We start from the raw sequence: 8,176 nt of genomic DNA, 5'->3' as shown, positions 1-8,176 counted from the left end.
GAGTGAGGCTTCTCTTCTACCTAGGTCTCTAGAATAGTCTGTCTTAATTGTCGTAGCCTGGGTGAGATGGCATGCTCTTACAAGAGCCATCTTGGCTCTTCCTCATAAACATTGGGTTGTGTTGCACCCAGCAGCAAACACTAGGAACATACTGGAATATTAAAACATTGCTTTTTTAATGTTTTTAACATTTAAAATGTATAATTCTATATTACTCTTTGTTTGAGATTCCTTCTCTGTTTGCATTTCTACTTAGAGATTACACTGGTTTACTTTTTTCTGTTGCTTGAAGGTTGTTCTTGTTTCTGATTCTTTTTGTCTGTAGTGACATTCTTCTGTGCCTTGAGGTAGCTTCATTCTGAGTTTCATTATTATTTTAATATTCTTTTGTTTCTCTTACTATCTGTTTTATCATGTCTTCACTTTAACTTTTTGGCAGAATCTTTTCTTATTGGTAGGTTCACTTCAAGTGAAGAATTTTTCACTTTTGTTTTCATTGATCTTTAGTGGTTTTGAGGGGCTACTCCTGTAGTGATTCTTTTTTTGTCCATTCTTTCTCAACTTCTGATGATTTTGCTTTCCTCAATATCACTGAAATAATAGTTCCCCTTGATCCTGAGAAGTGAGGCAACAAAATTAATGTCACTTCCTCAGTGCTCAGTGTGGGATAGATTTAGGGTTCCTCATGGTGCTTGGATTTCAATAGAGCACAGACAAATTGAGCTGTTTTAGGTAAATATTAAAATAACTTCTGATACTGCTCTCATCTCAGAGTTTATACGTTTCACAATTGTCTTTTCCTATTTTAAACATTTTTTTTCCTTGAAAAAAGATGGTTTAATAAAGAAGAAATAAAAGCCACTGTTAAATTTGCAGCGAAAACAGATGTATAGCCTGAGGGAGAAAGAATATTCTCTTAAAAGTAGAATTTGAAAGTATATAATCTTGAGTGTGAAGTGGGTCCCTTCAGGAGGTTTGGTAATTCCTACAGAATTCCATAGTACTTGTTCAGAAACAGTGTTCTTGAGCTGAGTGGTAGATTTTCCAATCCTGAGCATAGAGGAGGACAATACATGACAGTATATGAGGCGTGCCTGTACTCAACATGAGGTCTCTCCTACTTAACTAAAGAATTGGTGTTAAGCCAACACAATTAAGTGAGGTAGAAGCCTTGTTTGCTGTGCAAGGCGAAGTTAAGCTTATGCCAATGTAAAAACATTAATGCATGCAAGCATACAGTTTTGCCTGTTCACTTGAATTGCTTCAATGCAGAATGTTTAGATAAACCGATTTAACTCAGTGTATACAAATCAATTGCATATTTACAAAGGTAATGCTTTGCATGTTAAAGTTAGGAGGCCTTCATGGCAGATCCAGGAAACTGGAGTGTCTAGCCCAATATAACCTTGGCCATAACAGCCTAAGTTTCTATTAATAGCAAGGGAATCAAATGTGGAGCCTACTTAGGATCTTCCATCTATCATCTGCCTGCTCAGATACAATTTTGTGTAGATACTGTGTATGTATATTATAATAATAGTCATTTGTTTTTGTTGGTTCTTGTTATCTGGAATCCATATTCCGAGTTTTTTTTATTTGGTGCATTTTAACTAAAACTTCATCAGAAGTAGTATTCTTTAACTAGTCTGCTGTAAAGGAAATCTTTCCAGCTTACCATTTGGCATATCTTTTCATTTCCTTTAGGGTGGTTAATGTGAATCTAGAGATGGTTTGGTCTGAGGTACAAGTATGTGTGTGTTAATCTGTTATGACTATTTAAATCTATAATTTGCTTTTTAGAGATAACTGAGTGCTAATTTTTCATTTCTTATGCCTTTATATAAGGAATATAGAATATAGTGTAATGGATGGATGCTGATTTGCTTTAGGTACCCTGTGTAATTCTCATTTGTTTTGGAAAAATCAGATTTTCCCACTTTTGAGCATTAAGATCCTCATGCAGATTTCAGAGGTTTTGATGATTAAGTTAATTGGTCTATTAAAATGTAATTTAGACTTCAGAAAATATCCAAGTTTGTAAACATAGATGCTTGTCAAAGTATTAAAAGCTCTAGCTGGGACAAGGTTTAATAGATTTTAAGATCCAGTGATACATCAGTAGGAGAAAGTAGTTTGTAGTCATCACCCATATGTTATCTAGCCATAGGCAAATGCAATTTTGCAGCTCCATCAGGGATAATTAATAATGTTCCGAAGAAGGCAAAATCTTCAGTTCTAAAGTGTTTAGAGTAGACATATGCTCATAGTTCAGCTGGTGAGTTCATCTGTTATAGGAAAAAAAAAAACCATGCAGTTAGGGAGAAATTCGGACTGGGGTATTTTTTGGTTGGTAGATAGTATTGTGTTATAATGAAACTTGATAGTTTATAAAATAAGCTGGAAGCAGGCAATATGCCATGTGGTTATAATAAGAGTATAAATAGTAATCTGTTACTGATGAGTGCTGTCTTGTTTCTTATGGCTGGCTTGTTCAGGTTCCCCTTTAAGTCTGTAGACAATAACCTGATATATTAGAGAGCCTCTGTGCTTTGGCTATTTCATTCCCTCCGTGTCCAGTTTCTGAGTATGCCTTGCTGTGTGTTGACTTATTTTTTAAATTAATCATGTGGGAAGCAGATGTTTTAGTGCAGCATTACAGTACAAAGAGAATAATATCTTCATCAAGGGTTGCATATCCTGAAAGACAAAAAGCCAGGTTAAGAATTTCATTACACAGGCTTTGCATTGATGTTTCCTGTGCATTTGTTGGTAGTTATGGCAACCAATGGCTTCATTGACAAAGTGTGTTACCTTCTCTTACGACTTTTATCAAAGGGTCTAAGAAATTATCAATTTCCACTTGTGACAGTGAGCCATTTTTTTATCAGTAGGCATGTGTGAAGTACCAAAACCTACACTTATAAGAAAGGTAACTGTTAGAAATTGATGTTGTATTCCTCATATTCAAAAGCACCTCCAGGTTCCTAGCTATAAGCTTTCTGAAGGCCTAGTTCTGATGATCCATACTTATCTTTCCATTTAGCATTGTGTCTTAGGGTGTACATGACTGTAGGTTGCATGGGCATCCTCTCTGAGCTACACACTGTGTCAGACACCTTCTTCTGCCCTCTTATGAAAAGTCTTGGGAATTGTCTTCTCTCACTGCCAGAAAGTATGAGAAGTATATTCACAGTTTCTAGCCTGCTTATTTTTTTTTTTTTGCTTCAGTTTGTTTAGAATTGGCTCTGTTTTTTCAATGCATTAAAATGTTCGCACCCAGTAAGTATTGAACAGTTTTAGTTTAAATTTAAATTTTGTACAGTGGATACCTAGTATTGATGACATTTACTACTCTGTCTCCGTATCTTTCTTTCCTTCATTCTCACTCAATTCCTTATTTTATCCCTTTTCACAGACTCATTTCAATAGAAATGGCCTTGCTGTTTGGAAGCTATGAAGAATATACTCTTTATTTCTTTTACTTTCTGTTGCCAAGTAAGAGTGAAGGACCTTTTTCATATTCCAGACTTGAGAGAACTTTAACAAATAGAATGACAATAAAAAAGACAGCTTGCTGTTGAGAAAGCTATTATTAATGGTTACCTCTGGATGGATTCTGTGCCTGTTCATCAGGCAAGGTCTCTATCATCTTGGGTTGCAGCAGCTGTGATCCACTTAAGATCAGAAAAGTCAGATCTTCTTGCAGCTGGCTTCTGGGGCATGCAGGTAATAACTGTTTTCCTGGCATTAAGTAGACTATGTGGTTATCTTATGGATTCTCTTGCAACAGCGAGTCTCCTGTTTAGCATACATATTGTATGTTGCTGCTTCAAGGTTGTCCCTTCTAGTGTGATTCTGTCAGTTGTATTCTTTAACAGTAGACAAGAAGGTTTTAGTTCTCCAGGTCCTATGTTAGATTTGGTAATGCAGCTTCAAAGAGGGAAGGATGTTCTTTTGGACCCTTTAAGAATTTTCTGAAATGGATGTTTATCAACAGGCTAAGAGCCTAGACATTGTCAAGGAGTTTAGCCTCTGAATGTTATGAGTCTACATAAAAATACCAGATTTTTTCAGGATTGTTTGGTTGGTACAAGTCGTCTTCTGTAGGATCTCTATCAGTTTTGTGCAGTTTCTCTGCTTTTGAAGTCAACTTTGGGCTAATAGGGAAGTCTGAGCTGTACTGCCTGTTAATTTGGCATGAGTCTGAATAAACCCATGGTCATGTACTTCTGGTGGGTGCGACTCTTCAGAACAAAAACTCTAGTATCTGGTCTTCTACATACAAGGTACAGGAGTTCATACTAGGTTTCACACTGACATCAGCATTTCAAAGAACCACAGTTACCATGCATCTATAAATAATTGATTCTTTCTGCCCTACTCCCCACTTCCCCCATACATAAAGCTCAATATTTGGTATTGCTGCTTAGGATTCCAAAGTAGCATTCAGTGGTTTTCACAGAGCTTCATGTTAGGTCTAATCCTTAGAAAGCAGAAAAGATTGCAGATTGCTGTGTTGATTGCGTCCATCGTTGCATACAGTCAGCGCACAGACCTGCCTGTCTTGATTTCTCTTAATGTCTCTAATTAGGGCTACATCAGCCTCTACATTAGTCACTGTGATGTTTTCCAAATGGTTGACAGCCAAGTGATAATTTTGTATTACTGCTTTTAGAGCTGTGGCCTGACGAGACGCCATGTGCTTTATATATGCTGAAGCATAATGTGCACTTGTTTCGAAGGCATCAGTAAGATACTCAAACATATCGGTATACATGAGTGATATACGTAAGTTTAAACATTTAGAAGCTTTAAATCTTGATGTGTTAGTCACTGAACAAACTTCAATGATAGTTCTACTCTGAATCTTTTGCCAGCAGGGCCAGTCTGGTTTGAAGAACAGAACAGTAGTGTGAAAATTGAGCTTGCAAGATAAACTACTTCTTGCCTTGTCTGAAGTTGGCTTATTTATTGTATAACTTGTCTATTGCTTTGTCGTATACCTTGGTATGTATTCAACTTAAGAAGAACTGGTGTTTTGGAGGTCTCTGGAAACAGTCTTGTTTAGATTTGGGCTAACCAGTGTTGATTTTCAGTTCCTTTGCTTTGATCCCACCAACTTCTTAAACTTCTTTTATCCCTTTTGTGAAACTACCAGCTGCCAGGGTTCTAAGTTTGCTATGTCAGGGTGGAGTGTTATTTATCTGGTGTATATCTGATCTGTGTGGGGCTGTCGATGGATCTGTTGGCAACACAATAAAAGTGATGTAGGGTGTATGTTTGCAGAATGCATTCCAAAAGAACTTTTGTTTCTTAGATCTCTCTTAATGACAAATAATATCGTTTGTTTCAGAGTTCAGGCCATTCTTCCTTATAACCTGCAGAATATCAGGAATTTTACGTAAAAAAAAAAAAAAATCCTGAAACAGTGCCTGACAACTGCAGGTGATTTTTAGTAGTATGCCTAGGTGCCCTCCGGTACAGAGTATTCTGTTAGTAAGCTCTTCACACTGAAGTAACAGAGAGAGCCCTTTGGGGTATTGCAGTAACAAGGACTATATAATGAACTCTCTTGCCTTCATCAGGATTCATCTCTTCCTTTCCTCACAGCACCTGCAGTGATTATGGCTCTGGCATAAAGAACATGGACACTTCCCTTTCCAAGAAAGCTGCAAGCTACATGCAAGCTACCATGTCTGTTGGAGGCCCAACCAAATTGGTATCTTCAGCTTAAGTTGATAGTCTTTATTAATATCCGCACATCTTAGTCAAATCCTGATGAAATTAAGTAGTTTTTACATTTGTCTGGCACTCTGCAGTCACTTAGAAGTTTGTTAGATGAAGTATTTGGGTCAAAATAATACCTGTCGTACGTATGTTTGACCTGTTTAAGTTTACTTGAGAAAATATCTTTGTTAACTATTTTGGAAACTTAATTGTTGTTATTCAAATGGAATATGAAATTGATGTGACGCTGAAAGCAACTGCACAGGAAGGCTGCATGTGAACTAATGGTTTGGGAAGAGTCAGGGTCAAGCAAAGGTGGCTCTTGTGAGAGCTAGGACCAGATACTCTATTTGCTGCTCAGCTTCTCAGGCATATTTTTGAAGTCAACTAGGAATTCTCCTTTGTGAATGCTATGTAAGGTTAAGAATACTGAAAAATCATATCCTAAAAGTTATGAAGTTAAGCATCCAGATCTAGTTTGCATTGTGTCTTTGTTTCTCTATCTTTAGGTCCATAGTTGGAAAAAAAAATCCTTTAGGTATTTTTCTTGTGAGCTTCTTTAATGTTAACCTTAATGAAGATTGCTACTCAGAATTCCATTCCTTCTCGTTCTCACTGTATTCCTAAGGTCTTGCGACTGAAGTTGCCAAATCTACTGTTTCTGATTGATAGCGGGTACTTGTATCCTAATGAAACTCATTGTAGTTTTATCTACTATACAAGATGTTTCTATCTGAGATCTAACAAAGATTAACAGAAATGCTCTTCTGCAGAGCTTCTTTGTCTGCTTTTTCTTTGGAGAGCTCGCTTTCATGAAGGATGCTCAATGTAGCTGTGAGCATCAAGGGAACTACTGGTGACTCACTACCACTTTTCCTGCAGTTCTGCAAGGACTGGAATAATTTCCAGGTCTTGCCTGTGATTTCTAGCCTCCAAGCGTGGCCAAACAGGTTTCTCATGAAGGCTTAGAGCCTGGAAAGATGTCCTTTAAAGTTCTGAGTTTGTTGTTGTTTTGTTTGATTTTGTTGTGGTGTTTTTTGTTTGTTTGCTTTTGTTTGGGATTTCCCCCCTCTCCTTGGAGCCATTAATTCTGCTGTGTTTCATTGTCCTTCAATATTGACTCTAGTGCCCTTACTTTGGAGATTTCCTGGTTAGGAGGGTTAAACTGACATCTTTCCAGTTGGCTTTGCTTTTTGTTGGAGTCCTTAATAGTAGAAATGCAACCATTCAGTTTTGTCTCAACTCCTCTGTAGCTTGCATTTTTCCTAAAGAGCAGAAGAGCTGTCATTCCTCAGACCTTGAATCACTTTTGGAAGTCTGTTTTGTAGGTGAAAGCAATTTAATTATTCAAATTATTTACTAGGGTGTATGGGGGAAACATACAAAACTTCTTTTTCAGAGGAGCAGTTAGTTTATTTCTCTGCATTTTTTCAGAGTTACCATTGTGTTTGTTGTTCAAGACAGTGGATTTACATAAAGCAAGGCTACAATATATCAAAGCCCTTTTACATCCAGATAATTTTTCAGTGCTGATTATGCAAGTTATATTTTGTTCTGCATGAAGATTTGGTTTAATATGTGAACTGCAAAAGCAGGAAAAAAATCATTTCAACACCCTTTGCCAGTACATAAAGAATGAAAAATCAATTCACAAGAGCTCTGAGAGACAACTGTACCACTCAAAAAATACGTCACATCTTGCATCTATCTTGTAGATTCAGTGTATATAAGAATAGTATTGGCCTGTTAGGTTTACAATAGGGACAAAATGTGTATTATGTTTAAAGTATCTATTGAATTCTTATTTACAAAGCTTGCTTGGTTTTTTTTGACTCCTTTATGAAACATTATATGACATTGTCAGTCATATGGTATGCAATATGAAATGTGTGTAATGTCTTTAAATGCTCAGTTTACATGTTGATACTTAATTAAAGAATCAAGTGGAGGTTTACTTTCTTTGCTTAAGAATTGATTTCCAGTAGTTTTCATTTAGGTCCTGTTACGGGAGTATCAGATTTTTGTCCTTAAAAGCTTCTGGCAGAGTCAGGTACTCATAGTGCTGTAGTACCGTAAAACTTGTAAAAATGGGATGCCTTCTTTTGACAGCTTTACAATCCAGTTTAAAACATCCAACTTTTAAACATGGGGAGGCAGAGGACAAAATAGTGAGTGAAAAGTGAAGGTAAAAATAGTCTCTCTGTGTATACATGAACTTATGTCAAGTTTCTGGAATGCAACTGAAACATGAGACACTGTGGGATGTAGGGGAAGGGAGAGCTGAGCAAATGTTCAAAAGCTGTAAAGGTGTGGTCTGGCTGGGACTGAAGGCATTTATCAGCTGCTGCAATAACTGGAGAAGTTTAAAATTTCTCCTTTGAAGTGAAGGAGTTGGCTTCACAGGGAGTGTTCTATCTGCCTGTTGTGCTGGTTGGCCAGGACAGCATCT

General features: G+C 37.0%; 1 protein-coding gene across 2 annotated transcripts in view; it reads left to right on the top strand.

The window, feature by feature from the left end:
• The window catches only part of UBR3 (ubiquitin protein ligase E3 component n-recognin 3), a 110,087-nt gene that overhangs the window by 1,432 nt on the left and 100,479 nt on the right, over positions 1–8,176 (top strand). The gene's annotated exons all lie outside the window — the stretch shown is intronic.

This window comes from Melopsittacus undulatus, chromosome 8 (genome assembly GCF_012275295.1).
Source record: "Melopsittacus undulatus isolate bMelUnd1 chromosome 8, bMelUnd1.mat.Z, whole genome shotgun sequence".
Classification (NCBI taxonomy): domain Eukaryota; kingdom Metazoa; phylum Chordata; class Aves; order Psittaciformes; family Psittaculidae; genus Melopsittacus; species Melopsittacus undulatus.
Note: the sequence above shows the minus strand (reverse complement) of the source record. Positions and strands in the feature narration are given on the sequence as shown.